This window comes from Scyliorhinus torazame, chromosome 14, assembly GCF_047496885.1.
Source record: "Scyliorhinus torazame isolate Kashiwa2021f chromosome 14, sScyTor2.1, whole genome shotgun sequence".
In the NCBI taxonomy this organism is placed as follows: Eukaryota; Metazoa; Chordata; class Chondrichthyes; order Carcharhiniformes; family Scyliorhinidae; genus Scyliorhinus; species Scyliorhinus torazame.
Window position 1 is genome coordinate 128,649,399 of NC_092720.1, and position 15,977 is coordinate 128,665,375.

The 15,977-nt window shown below is 53.0% G+C and overlaps 1 protein-coding gene across 3 annotated transcripts in view; it reads right to left on the reverse strand.

The window, feature by feature from the left end:
• The window catches only part of wdr33 (WD repeat domain 33), a 178,254-nt gene extending 162,938 nt beyond the window's left edge, over nucleotides 1–15,316 (reverse strand). For 2 of the 3 annotated variants that reach the window (XM_072474881.1, XM_072474878.1), the window contains exon 1: nucleotides 15,187–15,316. The gene's annotated coding sequence lies outside the window, so the exon portion shown is untranslated. The remainder of the gene's footprint in view (nucleotides 1–15,186) is intronic. The other variant, XM_072474879.1, reaches the window with a different exon arrangement.
• Between the last annotated feature and the right edge of the window lie 661 nt (nucleotides 15,317–15,977).

Below are 15,977 nucleotides of genomic sequence, written 5' to 3' on the forward strand. Positions count from 1 at the left end.
AGAAGGCCTTCGATAGGGTGGAGTGGGGGTACCTGTGGGAGGTGTTGAGGAGGTTCGGGGAGGGGTTCATTAGTTGGGTTAGGTTACTGTACGAAGCCCCGGTGGAGAGTGAAGCCACAAATCGGAGGTGGTCGGAATACTTTCAGCTGTACCGGGGGACGAGGCAGGGGTGCCCCCTATCCCCCCTGCTATTTGCGTTGGCAATTGAACCGTTGGCGATGTCTTTGAGGGAGTCCAGGAACTGGAGGGGGCTGGTGCGGGGGGGACGCCGGGTATCGCTGTATGCAGACGACCTGTTACTGTATGTGGCGGACCCGGTGGGGGGAAATGCCGGAGGTGATGTGGATCCTCAGGGAGTTTGGAGACTTTTCCGGGTATAAGCTCAATATGGGGAAGAGTGAGCTATTCGTGATACACCCAGGGGTCCAGGGAAGGGGGATAGACGAGCTTCCACTGAAGAGGGCGGAAGGGAGTTTTCGGTACCTAGGGATCCAGGTGGCCAGGAGCTGGGGGGCCCTACACAAGCTCAACTTGACGAGGCTGGTGGAGCAGATGGAGGAGGAGTTTAAAAGGTGGGATATGCTGCCACTCTCCCTGGCGGGTAGGGTACAATCGGTGAAGATGACGGTGCTCCAGAGGTTCCTTTTTATATTCCAGTACCTCCCCATCCTGATCCCCAAGGCCTTTTTTAAGCGGGTCAGCAGGAGCATCATAGGGTTTGTATGGGCGAAAAAGACCCCGAGGCTGAGAAGGGTGTTTCTGGAACGGAGCAGGGACAGAGGAAGGCTAGCGTTGCCTAATCTGTGTGGGTATTACTGGGCTGCCAATGTGGCGATGATATGCAAGTGGGTAATGGGGGGGGGGGGGGGGGGGGGGGGGGGGGGGGGGGAGGGGCGGCATGGAAGAGGCTGGAGATGGTGTCCTGTGTGGGCATGAGCCTGAGAGCGCTGGTGACATCATTGCTGCCGCTCCCGCCGACAAGGTACACCACGAGTCCAGTGGTGGCAGCGACCCACAAAATTTGGGGGCAGTGGAGACACCACAGGGGGAGGCAGAGGCTTCGGTGTGGTCTCCGATCCGAGAGAGCCATTGGTTTGTCCCGGGGAGAATGGATTTGGGGTTCCTGAGCTGGCACAGGGCAGGTATTAGAAGGTGGGGGACCTGTTTATAGATGGGACGTTTGCGAGCCTTGGGGTGTTGGAGGAAAGATTTGGGCTCCCCCCTGGAAATGCCTTCAGGTACATACAGGTAAGTGCGTCTGTAAGACGGCAGGTATGGGGATTTCCACTGCTGCCAGCACGTAGGATCCAGGATAGGGTGCTTTCGGGGGTGGGGGTTGGAGAAGACAAGGTCACGGCGATCTACCAGGAGATGCAGGAGGAGGAGGAAGCCTCGGTTGAGCAGCTGAAAGGTAAATGGGAGGATGAGCTGGGGGACGAGATCGACGAGGGTACGTGGGCGGACGCCCTGGGTAGGGTAAATTCTTCCTCCTCTTGCGCCAGGCTTAGCCTGATACAATTTAAGGTTCTGCACAGGGCGCACATGACTGGGGCAAGGCAGAGTCGGATTTTTGGAGTGGAGGACAGGTGTGCGAGGTGTTCGGGGAGCCCAGCAAATCATGCCCACGTGTTCTGGGCGTGCCCAGCGCAGGATGGGTTCTGGAGGGGCGTTGCGTGGACGGTGTCTAAGGTGGTAAACATCCGGGTTAAGCCGAGTTGGGGGCTCGCACTATTTGGGGTATCGGACGAGCCGGGAGTGCCCATAGAGTGCTGACGAGGAGGCCCAAGGCTAACGAGCCGCTGCGGGCGGTGCTGGTGCGGTTTCATCGGTTCGCTGATCGGGAGTGTGTGCTCAGGTGGGCCAAGGAAGAGAGGAGCAGCAGGTGGGAGAACGCGGAGGTTCGAATATACCAGGACTGGAGTGCAGAGGTGGCGAAAAAGAGGGCCGGGTACAACCGGGCGAAGGCGGTGCTGCACAGGTAGGGGGTGAAGTTTGGCATGCTGCAGCCGGCACGAATGTGGCTCACCTACAAGGACCGGCACCATTATTTTGAGTCTCCGGAGGAGGCGTGGGGCTTTGTTCAGGCCGAGATGTTGGACACAAACTGAGGGTCGGGATGGGTGGTCGGGGATTGTTGTTGGTGTGTTACACTTTGAGGGAGGGTTCTTTGCTCGTTTCTTTTTGGTTCGGTGTGGGTGGTTAGGGTGGGTTGGGCACTGTTTTGGTTGGGTCTGTCGGGTGGGCTCTTGGAGGGGGGGTAAGTAAATGGAGTAGGGGTGGATGGCCGGTAGGGGGGGATGGGGCCCTGCGGGGAGGGCGAGGCCCGAGTCGGGGGGGGGGGGGGGGGGGGACTGGGCCTGTAAAAGGAGCTGCGTCAGAGGTGGTGGGGCCGGGCAGGTGGAAAGCGCGGACTTTTTCCCACGCTGAAGGCTGGAGGGGGCGTGGCCAGGGGAGCGAGGGTTGGTTCCCGCGCTTGGGATGGAAGGGGGACGCGGAGAGCCTGCTGATGGGTAATGGAGGAGGAGGGCATGTCCCACAATGGGAGGAGTCGAAGGAGAGGCGGGAGTGGCCGGGGTCAGCGGGAGTGCAATGGGGGGAGCAAAGCAGCTAGGAGGGGTCCTAGCTTGGGGGGGGGGGGTTGCTGCTGGTATGGTCACGGGGAGCTGGAGCGAGTAGGGGGGGTTGGGATGGGGGTCTGCCGCCGTGGGGAACGGGCCGGGCGTGGGCGGGTGGCTGGTCGAGGAGGGTTTATGGCTAGTCGGCGGAGGGGGGGGGGGGGGGGGGGGCGGGTAGCCCCCTGATCACCTGGAATGTAAGGGGACTGAACAGGCCGGTCAAGCGGACCCGGGTGTTCGTGCAACTGAAGGGGCTGAAGGCGGATGTGATCATGCTCCAGGAGACACACCTGAAGGTGGCAGACCAGGTAAGATTGAGGAAAGGGTGGGTAGGTCAGGTGTTTCATTTGGGGCTGGATGCCAAAAATCAGGGGGTGGCGATCTTGGTGGGAAAGAGGATGTCGTTCGAGGCGTCGAGCAATGTGACAGACAATGGTGGCAGGTACGTAATGGTAAGTGGTAAGCTGCAAGGGGAGAGGGTGGTGCTGGTCAACGTGTATGCCCCGAACTGGGACGATGCGGGTTTTATGCGGCGCATGTTGGGTCAGATCCCGGACTCGGAAATGGGGTATAATGGGGGGGGGGGGGGGGGGGGGGGGGGGGGGGAGACACTATAACAGTGTTGGATCCGGCACTGGATCCCTCCAGGTCTAGGATGGGTAGGAAGCCGGCGGCAGCTAAACTGCGGAGGGGGTTTATGGACCAGATGGGAGGGCTGGACCCTTGGAGATTTGCAAGGCCGGGGGCTAGGGAATTTTCATTCTACTCGCATGTTCATAAGGCTTATTCCCGGATCGACTTTTTTATTATGAGTAGGGCCTGATAGCGAGAGTAGAGGATACTGAGTACTCGGCGATAGCCATTTCAGATCACGCCCCACATTGGGTAGACCTAGAGCTGGGGGAGGAGCGGGACCAGCGCCCGTTGTGGCGCGTGGAGGTGGGGCTGTTGGCAGAGGAGGAGGTGGGTGAGCGGGTCCGAGGAAGTAGAGAGAGATACCTGGAGGCCAACGATAACGGATAGGTCCGAGCGGGGATGGTATGGGAGGCGCTGAAGGCGGTGGTTAGGGGAGGGCTGATCTCCATTAGGGCCCACAAGGAGAGGAGAGAGTAGAGGGAGAGGCTGGTTGGGGCCTCGGTGTGGACCCCAATACGGGGGAACCACCGGTTTGTCCCAGGGAGAATAGATGATGGGTTTTCAGGGTCGCACAGGGCAGGAATAAGAAGGTTGGGGGACCTGTTTGTGGATGGGAAGTTCACGAGCCTGGGTGAGCTGGAGGAGAAGTATGGGCTCCCCCCGGGGAACACCTTTAGATATTTACAGGTAAGGGCGTTTGCCAAGCGGCAAGTGGTGAAATTCCCGCAGCTGCTGCCACGCACAGTACAGGACAGGGTGCTCTCGGGGGGGGGGGGGGGGGAGAGATCTCGGAAACTTACCAGGTGATGCAGGAGGAGGAGGCGGCCTCGGTGGTGGGGTTGAAAGGTAAGTGGGAGGAGGAGTTGGGAGAGGAGATCGAGGAGAGGACGTGGGCAGATGCCCTTCGGAGGGTGAACTCTTCCTCTTCGTGCGCGAGGCTCAGCCTCATACAGTTTAAGGTGCTGCACAGGGCACACATGACCGGGACAAGGATGAGCCAGTTCTTTGGGGGTGAGGATAGGCGTGTTAGGTGCTCAGGGAGCCCAGCAAATCACACCCATATGTTCTGGGCATGCCCAGCGCTGGAGGAATTTTGGAAGGGCGTAGCGAGGACGCTGTCGGGGGTGGTATTTTATTTTTGTTTGTTTACACTGGGGGATCTGAGGGGGTGCATATATTTGCTGTGTGTTAATTCAGGGTGTTAATTTATTATTTATGTATAGGGGGAGGAGGGCACGGGGGTTGTTTTATTTTGTTCTGTATTTAATTCTACTGGGTTCCTTTTTCATTCTGATGTTGATATTTTGTGAAAATCTCAATTAAATTAATTTTTTTTTTTTAAATCATGAAAGGGTTCAATAAGGTGGGCATAAATGTTTCCACTTGCAGGGGACTCGAGGCCAAAAATTTTGGACAGTCATTAAATCCATTAAAGAATTCAGGAGAAGGGGCAGCAAGGTGGGTCAGTGGTTGACACTGCTACCTCACTGCATTGAGGACCCCGGTTAGATCCCGGCCCCGGGTCACTGTCCATGTGAAGTTTGCACATTCTCCATGTCTGCGTGGGTCTCACCCCCACAACCCAAAGATGTGCAGGGTAGGTGGATTGGCCATACTAAATTGCCCTTAATTGGAAAATAAAGAATTGGGTACTCTAAATTTAAAAACATTTTTTTTTTTAAAATATAAAGAATTCAGCTTTACCCAGAGTGGATATAATGTGAAACCTGCTACCACAAGTGTTAGAGGCAAATAGCAGATGTCTTGAAGAGGAAAATAGATAACTACATAAGGAAGAAAAGTATATGGTGAAAATTCATAGTGGTAGATGTTCATGTAAAGCACAAATTCCAGAGTCAGTTCGACTGGATCAGAAACTCAATAACTGGGATTTTTTTGGAAACCCCACAGGCCTGTAACTCTGCCAATCTACAGTCAAAAAAACAAAGGGAAGGCGGCACTTGGCACAGTGGTTAGCATTGCTGCCTACGGCGCTGAGGACCCGGGTTCAAATCCCGGCTCTGGGTCACTGTCCGTGTGGAGTTCGCACATTCTCCCCGTGTCTGCATGGGTTTCACCCCCACAACCCAAAGATGTGCAGGTTAGGTGGATTGGCCACACTAAATTGCCCCTTAATTGGAAAAAAAATAATTGGGTACTCTAAATTTTCAAAAAAACGAAGGGAAGCTGTGGAAGTTATTACAATCTTCATATTGCCAGCAGTTCAAAAATGCTTTGTTTCTTTGAAAAAAAAAATCTTAAAACTTGCAATGCTTTCAATGTTCATTTGAAATCGAAAACCAGGAAAACTATGATGGGAAAAATGGTAACAAATGTTAGTCTGACACTAAATACATCACTTCTTGCAACGGGCATTTTTAAGTGGAACCACATCGGAGAGATATTTAAACAATTTTATAGCTCTTCTGTTTAAATGCAAATGTGCATGGTCCAGCGCTCATTATTCACATGTCCTCCAAGATCTGTGTAGCACGAAAATCAGAAATCAATGGAATTTTTGCATCATTTCAGTCCTACCTGTCCATATTAGTCAATGTATCTCAAGCAATTGGCTCAGCCTCCCACCAAAACCATCAATTCTGCAGCCCCAACCCCAATGAAGGGTCAAATTATCCCTTCCACCACTTGGCTCTACCCCACAACCATCTGCATGCTCTCAGACTGCCTGTAAACTAGGGATGAGTTAGAATTTCTTAGTGGTCATCGGAAATATATAAGTCAATCCACCCCCCCCCCCCCCCCCCCCCAAAGAAAACCACACAGCTTTGCAATCAACTCCATCCCCCTCACTCCAGCTAAGTTAGTTTATGGGCAGAGTCAGCATTTTGTCCAACCTAAGGACAGAACAACTTCAAACACCGTACCCAACCACCCACCTCTAAAGCAATGCTCGCATCTGCCCGAATCTTTTCAGTCCGTTGTCACCAAAATTTGTATCCACACCCTCATTACCACTAAACTTAATCTACCAAATACCATTGCTATTTCAAATTATCCAAAACTGCACTATTTTCATCCTGGTCCACGGTTCTACACCATCTTCCAACCAACAGACATGAAAATCCTCAACTGCAAAGCTCTCCATGGTCTAAACACACCAGGTACTGCCATATTTTTCAGCATCTCCTTCAACTAGCTCTCTGATACACTGCCCACCCTCTACACCAAATCACCTCACCTAACCCTCCTGGAAAGTGTGTCTGCTCATTCTCTTCTCTGCAGAGATCATTCTCTTACACAACTTGTATTTATAAAAATAATTTTAACACTGAAATGTCTCAGGGGTGCTTCACAGGAGAATTATAAAAAGCAGAGGAGAGCACAGATTAGCAATGCAGGCTGTGCCCAGAGAGTGAGATCACACTTCAAACACAACGTCACTGACAGCAGACAGATGACTGGTGGACGATGAGTGTTTGTTAGTCCCTGTCCTCGTGCAGAGATTAGACCATTACCATAACACCATAACAGGAGTAGGCCATTCAGCCCCTCGAGCCTGCTCACTCCTCCCCAGGATGCAAGCCATCAGGGCCAGGGCGCTTATTTGCCTTTAGCCCATTAGTTTGTCTCATACTACTTCTCTAGTGATGGTATTTAATATCTCCCCATTGTTCTTCAGAATTAATGGGATAAAGACTGATGCAAAATATCTCTCCAACTCCTCTGCGATTTCCTTGCTCCCCTTAACTATCTCCCAGATTCATTTTCAATGGGGCCTATATCACGTTGACCTCTCACTTCCTTTTTATATATTTAAATAATCTCTCAGTTTTTATATTCCTTAGTTTGCCCTTGCAATTTATTTTCTCTCTCTTTATCATCTTTTTAGTCCTCTTTGCTGGATTCTGAATTAACCCAGTCTTCAGGGCTATCGCTGACTTTTGCCTCCTTATATGCTTTTTCTTGCAATTTAATACTCTCCTTAACTTCCTTCGTTAGCCATGGTTTGTTTATCCCACTCTTCGAATCGTCCCTCCTTAGTGGGTTATATTTTTGCTCAGAGTTATGAATTAGAATAGAACCATAAAACTACTACAGTGCAAAAGGAGGCAATTTGACCCATCGAGTCTGCATTGGCCTTCTGAAAAAACGGCCTACCTAGGCCCACATCCCACCCATCCCCGCAATCTCACCTAACCTGCACATCTTTGGACTGAGAGGAAACTGGAGACTCAGCAACTTGCCAACAACCGTGAGGTGTGCGGCTTCTGCGGCGCAATTAAAGCCATCTCCAGTACACGTAGCCAGGTACCTACCCCACTGAGCACCAAAAACGAAGAGGCACTCATCAAAGACAAAGAGGCAATGAACACCTGCAGAAAGAGCACCTCGTGGACCTCCTGAACCAAGACAGCCCTCAATGCCATCCCACAACACACTATTTTCCACCATCTCAGCACAACCCCAGCCTACTAAGGTCGAAAGAACCAGCTGAAAAATAACAAGGCCTCCGGTGCAGATGGAATTCCTGTCGAAGTACTAAAATATGGCAGAGAGGCACTCTTGACATGAATGCACAACCTCATCACCCATGTTTGGAAGGGAGCAAGCTGGGAGATCTCAGAGACGCTACAATTGCGACCAGATACGACTGCGGAAATTAGAGCGATTAGACCGCCACGGGAAAGGCCATTTCAAGAATCCTCCTCAATCGTCTTCTCCCAATGGCTGAAGAGCTCCTCCCCAAGTTTCATTGCGGCTTCCACCCATCAAGAGGCACAATGGACACATCTTCATCGCACGACAAATCCAGGAAAACTGCAGGGAGAAGCACCAACCACTGCACATGGCCACCTTTGATCTCGCAAAGGACTCGACTCTATCGACCGTGAGAGTGTGGAACGCCCTCCTCAAATTTAGCTGCCCACAAAAATTCATCAGCATTCTACGCCTGCTCCACAATCACATGTAAGCCGTGATCCTCACCAACGGGTCCACCACAGACCCAATAAGAGTACAAACTGGGGCTGGTTTAGCACAGGGCTAAATAGCTGGCTTTTAAAGCAGACCAAGGCAGGCCAGCAGCGCGGGTTCAATTCCCGTACCAGCCTCGCCGAACAGACGCCGGAATGTGACGACTAGGGGCTTTTCACAGTAACTTCATTTGAAGCCTACTTGTGACAATCAGCGATTTTCATTTCATTTATTCATTTTTATTTCAAACTAGGGCTGCATCATTGCCCCAACACTCGTCACCATCTTTCTCACTGCAACAATCCACCCCATCACATGAAGTTCCCTGGAGTGGTACAGGACAAGTGGTAAACTGTTCAATATCCAACACCTCCAGGCTCGAGCCGAGACCACCCCAACCTCTGTCCATAGAATCCCTACAGTGCAGAAAGCGGCCATTCGGCCCATCAAGACTACACCAACTCTCTGAAAGAGCACCCTATCTAGGCCCACTGCCCCACCCTCATAACTCCACCTAACCTGCACACTAAGGGGCAATTTAGCATGACCAACCCACCTAGCCCGCACATCTTTGGACTGTGGGAAGAAACCGGAGCACCTGGAGGAAACCCACGCAGACACAGAGAGAACATGAAAATCCACAGTCACCCAAGGCTGGAATTGAACCCGGTGCTTGGCCAGTGAGGCAGCAGTGCTAGCAACTGTGCCACCATTGCTGCACATCAAGCTGCAGTACGGAGATGACACCTGCATATGCGCACACACAGGCTGAACTACAATCTATCGTCGATGCATACACCGAGGCTCAAGAGAATGGGCCTCAGACTAAACATCTGGCAAACAAAGGTTCTCCATCAGCCTGCTCCTACCACACTAAAGCCTGACCATCAAGATCCAGGGCAGGAGCCTCGACAACATGGACCATTTCCCATACCTCAGGAGCCTCCTCTTGGCACGTGCAGACATGATGTTGAAATCCAACATCAACTCCAATGTGCCAGCATAACCTTCGGATGCCTGAAGAAGTGTTCGGAGACCATGACCTCAAATCCAGCGGCAAGCTCGTGGTCCAGGCCCTCCTGTATGCATCAGAAATATGGACAATGTACAGCAGACACCTCTAATTCCCAGATAGATATCGCCAATGTTGCACTTACAAAATCCACTGGCAGGACAGGCATACCAACGTGTGTGCCCTCTCCCAGGCCAATTGCCCAGTATTGAGGCATTAATCACGCTTGACCAGCTACGAATTGCAGGCCACATCGTCCACACAAGACTCCCTAAACATGTGCTCTACTCTGAGCTCCGTGATGGCAAGTGATCACTCGGAGAAGAGAAAACACTACAAGGACACTCTAGAAGCCTCCTTAAATAAATGCAGTATCCCCACAGACATGTGGGAATCGCTTGCCCTAGAACGCATCAACTGGAAAAGAAACATCCAGAAGGTGCCAACCACCTCGAGCACATGGAGGCCAAGCATAAGCAGCAGAAAGAGCACGCAGAAATCAGAGTGTCCCACCCACCCACCTCATCACTAACCTCCTGTGGCAGAGTCTACAGCTTCAGGATTGGCCTATTCAGCCACCACAGATTGCCTTGGTAGAAGATGGGCTAAGACAGGGGTGAAGGCCAGCAATGCTCAGCAAGCTGGAAGTCAACAACATTGATGATGGGAGTGACCAGAAGTTCAGGACCACGGAAAAGAGAATGCTAAGCAATCCAGGTGAGAGAGAGTGAAGACTGATTTAGTCCTTCCAAATACTTAATTGTTGGCAGTATATCTCCTCTACATGGTTCCCCATAGCTATTCAAAATCATTTCAGGTTCCACATGTACATTGGTGACATCTAGCTCCCTTACCCTTTCCACTGTCTCCAATATCACATTGCTTATCCAGTATCCAGGACTGGATGAGCAGGAATTTCCCTCAACTATTCAGAAGTCATTGGGGTGGGATTCTTCATCCCGTCTCAACCGTTTTATGGTGCGGCGCACCCCGCCGGCAGCCGGATTCTCCAACCCATGGGGTTTCCCATTGTGGGCACCCAACGACGTCAGGAAATCCGCAGACGTGAGTGCGCAGCCAGCGAAATGGAGGATACCGCGGACGGAGAATCCAGCCCATTATCTTTGTCCTCCACTTGAATCACTGGCCCACCCCATCAACTCCATCCTTAACTCTGGCAAGTGAGACTCAACTGGATCATTCACAAATTTGGTATCTTTTTGAACCAGAAAAGAGCCTCTGACCATGTATCCACTGTATGACCAACCTGCACCTCCAGACTCCACCCTACCTCAGCTCATGCACTTGTGAAACATTCTTCTGACCAGCCCCCCATCTTCTAATCTACCCAATCCTCGCCTTATCCAAAAATCTGTTGCTCGTGTCTTAACTTGCATCAAGTCCCATTTGCCATTACACTAGTTTCATTAACCCAGACCAATTCTTCAATGCCATAGTTTTAAAATTCTTGCTTTCAAATGTCCTGTGGCATCGCCCCTCCCTCTCTCTGTATCCTCCTCCAGCCCCATAGCCCTCCCAGATGTCTACAATGCAAATCTGTCCTCTTACATCACCACTGACAATGGTGTAATTTCTCTTGGTGGTGGCAATGTGAAGGCTTTATGGAACATCTCTGCTCAGTTTGCAAGCGTGACCCTGACCGTCGAACCGCTGGAATCTTAATTCACTACCTTGCTCATATTTCTGTCCTTGGCCTGCTGTACTGCTCCAGTGAAGCCCAACACAAGGGCAGCACGGTAGCATTGTGGATAGCACAATTGCTTCACAGCTCCAGGGTCCCAGGTTCAATTCCGGATTCGGTCACTGTCTGTGCGGAGTCTGCACATCCTCCCAGTGTGTGCCTGGGTTTTCTCCGGGTGCTCCGGTTTCCTCCCACAGCCCAAAGATGTGCACGTTAGGTGGATTGGCCATGATAAATTGCCCTTAGTGTGCAAAATTGCCCTTAGTGTTGGGTGGGGTTACTGGGTTATGGGGATAAGGTGGAGGTGTTGACCTTGGGTAGGGTGCTCTTTCCAAGAGCCGGTGCAGACTCTATGGGTCGTATGGCCTCCTTCTGCACTGTAAATTCTATGATAATGACAAGCTCGAGAAACAGAACCTCATCTTCTGATTAAGCACTGTACAGCCTTCTGGATTCAACATAGAGTTTAACAGTTTCAGATCATGAACTCTGGCCGTTTTGATTTTTTTTGCCAAGTGGCAGTCTGTATCTTGTTTTCAGACAGAACTGTTTATTATTTGGCCATTGACATTCACTCATTACCACTCCCTTTGCTTTTTGTTCCATGACATCACTGTTATTTAATCTCTTGCACCCTCTATCTCATCCCAGACCTTCCCGTCCCCTATTTCAATAGCATAAAACAGCATAGTTCTATCTTCCTTCAGTTTCAAAGAGTTATGCTCAAGTCAAAACATTAACTCTGTTTTTCTTTCCACAGATGCTACCAGGCCTGTTTAATATTTCCAGCACCTCACCAGCATGTCCAAAGATCCCTGAAGGCAGCAGGAATAGATAGGTGCATGATGTCCGGCACAGACACAATGAGCTGAAGGGCCTCTTTGCATGCTGTAAAACTCTATGATCTCTGCTTTTATTGCCACTTCTAATGATTTGTGAATCTGTAACCCAAGATCTCTTCACTTCTGCACCCCATTGAATGTGCTCGTGTGATAATAAGTTCTACCCCAATCCAGGTAAAGACATTGTTCCTGAATTTATTATGTTTATTCGTGACAGTCATAATTACAATTTCGAGATTTGGACTCCCACAACTGGAACCATCTTCACGACATCGCTCAAATCCCCTCAATTGTGAGGAACTCTATTAGGTCATACGTAATTCCGCCGCATTGCTGCCCATTCTAGACAAATTTTTCATAGGTCTTTATGGTCACCAAACACACAATTGACTCATACATCTGTTCACACACCCATTCTGCAAGTTCACCGCTGCTGTCCTGACCATTAGCATTAAGCCACACACCCCTATGCTTGCTGACTGACGTTGGCTCCCAGTCAAGAAACTTTTTTTTAAATAAATTTAGAGTAACCAATTATTTTTTTCCAATTAAGGGGCAATTTAGCATGGCCAATCCACCCACCCTGCACATCTTTGGGTTGTGTGGGCGAAGCCCACGCAAACACGGGGAGAATTTGCAAACTCCACACGGACAGTGACCCAGAACCGCACCTGGGACCACCCAGGTCAGTTGCCCCAGTCAAGCAACTTTGACCATAAAATTCTCATCCTCAAAACTCACCACGGCTTGCCTCGCTCTGTAATCTCATCCAGTGCTACAACCCTCCAAGATATCTGCGCTCCTCTAATTCTGGTCTCTTGTGCATTTGCAATTATAATGGAAGACCCTCCCAATATCTCTCTATCTTGCTTTCCTCCATTATGATGCTCATTAAAACCTACCTTTGTCGAAGCTTTTGGTCATCTGACCTAATAGCGCTTTGTGCAGCAGCGTCAGAATTTGTTTTATAATGACCCTGCGAATAGCCTTGGGGCTTTAAAGGTGCTATAATACAATAAGAATATTTGGAATCCTAAATATATACAACATTCCCCTTATCTACTTCTGTTCAATTTTCCTTCAACCCAATGAAGCTGTTGAAACATGAACTTCCCCGTTGAAATCCATGCTATTATATTTTCCAGCTCCATCCATATTTCTGTCATTTTTTTTAAACGACGGTTCAATTTTCTTTCCTGCCACCAAAAAATTCTGCTCACCCATTAGACGTTACCAGGAAAATAGTGTGACAAACTGAGGAAGCGTAGAAAGGTGAAACAGGGTATCACCACCAATGATGTAGATGAAAATCCAGAAAGGAGTTAAAGGTTCTGCATCAAAGTTGCAATTACGGACACACACTTCATCATCCAAAAACAGTTTGCTCTCCAAATCTGGGACACTTTTCTTGTCATAGGCACACCTGAACAAATGTTCCCCATCTGACCTGCCAATTTCTTTTTAATCAGGCATATGATTTTGCCACATCCAAACCTAACTGCTGAATACGGAGGGGATAAAAGGGTCAGGAAATTTGACAAGCCTGCGATTCCTCGCCTCCTATTCCCGACTATGTACCTTTTCACCTCCAAATTGCACTGTGCACCGCCGAATCCCCAAATCTCTGTCACCCAGGAACAGGAGCCTGTCCCTCTCTCCCTCCCCGGTGCCTGCGCCCTGCCCTCCATGGGGCCTGCGCCCTGCCTCCCTCTATCCCTCCCCGGGGCCTGCGCCCTGCCTCCCTCTACCCTCCCCGGGGCCTTCCTCTCTCCGCCGCCCCTCCCTCTCTATCCCTCCCCGGCGCCTGGCCCCCTGTCTCTCTATCCTTCCCTGTGCTCGGCCATCTCCCTCCCCGGGGCCCTGCTCTCTCTCTCTCCCTCCCCGGGGCCCTGCTCTCACCCTCCCTCCCCGGGGCCCTGCTCGATCTCTCTCTCTCTCCCTCCCCGGGGCCCTGCTCGCTCTCTCTCCCTCCCCGGGGCCCTGCTCTCTCTCTCCCTCCCTCCCTCCCCGGGGCCCTGCTCTCTCGCCTTCCCTCCCCGGGGCCCTGCTCTCTCTCTCTCCCTCCCCGGGGCCCTGCTCTCTCTCTCTCTCTCTCTCTCCCCGGGGCCCTGCTCTCTCTCTCTCCCTGGGGCCCTGCTCTCTCTCCCTCCCTCCATCCGCGGGGCCCTGCTCTCTCTCCCTCCCTCCATCCCCGGGGCCCTGCTCTCTCTCTCTCCCTCCCTCCCCGGGGCCCTGCTCTCTCTCTCTCCCTCCCTCCCCGGGGCCCTGCTCTCTCTCTCTCCCTCCATCCCCGGGGCCCTGCTCTCTCTATCCCCGGGGCCCTGCTCTCTCTCTCCCTCCATCCCCGGGGCCCTGCTCTCTCTCTCCCTCCATCCCCGGGGCCCTGCTCTCTCTCTCTCTCCCTCCCTCCCCGGGGCCCTGCTCTCTCTCTCTCCCTCCCTCCCCGGGGCCCTGCTCTCTCTCTCTCCCTCCCTCCCCGGGGCCCTGCTCTCTCTCTCCCTCCCCGGGGCCCTGCTCTCTCTCTCTCCCTCCCTCCCCGGGGCCCTGCTCTCTCTCTCTCCCTCCCCGGGGCCCTGCTCTCTCTCTCTCCCTCCCTCCCCGGGGCCCTGCTCTCTCTCTCCCTCCCTCCCCGGGGCCCTGCTCTCTCTCCCTCCCTCCCCGGGGCCCTGCTCTCTCTCTCTCTCTCCCTCCCTCCCCAGGGCCCTGCTCTCTCTCTCTCCCTCCCTCCCCGGGGCCCTGCTCTCTCCCTCCCTCCCCGGGGCCCTGCTCTCTCCCTCCCTCCCCGGGGCCCTGCTCTCTCTCTCTCCCTCCCCGGGGCCCTGCTCTCTCTCTCTCCCTCCCTCCCCGGGGCCCTGCTCTCTCTCTCCCTCCCTCCCCGGGGCCCTGCTCTCTCCCTCCCCGGGGCCCTGCTCTCTCCCTCCCTCCCCGGGGCCCTGCTCTCTCCCTCCCTCCCCGGGGCCCTGCTCTCTCCCTCCCCGGGGCCCTGCTCTCTCCCTCCCTCCCCGGGGCTCTCTCCCTCCCTCCCCGGGGCTCTCTCCCTCCCTCCCCGGGGCCCTGCTCCCTCCCTCCCTCCCCGGGGCCCTGCTCTCTCCCTCCCTCCCCGGGGCCCTGCTCTCTCCCTCCCTCCCCGGGGCCCTGCTCTCTCCCTCCCTCCCCGGGGCCCTGCTCTCTCCCTTCCCCGGGCCCCGTCTCTCTCCATTCCTGGTGGCGTGCCCGTCTCCCTCCCTCCCTGGGGGCATGCTCTCCCAGCCTCCCCGGGACCCTATCCGAGCCCACCGAGCCCTGTGGCCTGCCTCTCTCCCTCCCTGGGGCCTGCCTTGCGCCGGTTCATTACGCAAAATGGCGGCGGGCGTGCGACGGATCTGTCTGACTGCACTTCTTCGCCGGGGTGGGATGTTTGTGGTGAACAGGTCGGGGCCTGTGAGTTGTGGCTCGCACACTTACCGCCGGGCGGCCTGGCTCGCTCAGATCCCACCCTGGCGCCGCTACGGTGCCGCCGTTTCGATGCCCTCAGGCCGAGACTACCCTCACACCCGCCATCTTCGACGACCCCCCCAGCACCGGAAATGACGGCAGCGCGCAGCTGACGCAGTCCCGCCGCCGACAGCGGGCGGTACGTACGCAGCCCCGCCTCCTCCAGCCGGAGGCCCCGCCTCCTCCAGCCGGCAGCCCCGCCTCCCACAGGCACAATCACTCACTGCGCATGCGCGCCGATCACCATGCCTTCAATGGAAGCATTGCCCCTTAATGGGATACTTTAAAATTTAAAAAGAATGTTGGGCACCAATGATTTGAACAAAAGGTGTGAATTGTATCAAGCCAGGACAGTTGGTAGGATTTCGCAGGCCAGATGGTGGGGGATGAATGTAATGCGACATGAATCCCAGGTCCCTGTTGAGGCCGCACTCATGTGTGCGGAACTTGGCTATAAGTTTCTGCTCGGCGATTGCTTGACACAATTCACACCTCTTTAACCTGGGGTTACTCCATCTATGGATCTGTAAAGATTTAATCACCTGCTAATGCTCGTATTCCAAGGATTGTCTGGCATCTTTGAATCTGTCTATATATGTGTTCCTGGAACATACCTCTTCATTCACCTGAGGAAGGAGCAGCGCTCCGAAAGCTAGTGACATCGAAACAAACCTGTTGGACTTTAACCTGGTGTTGTAAGACTTCTTACTGTGCTCACCCCAGTCCAACGCCGGCATCTCCACATCATGGCTACCTTTAAC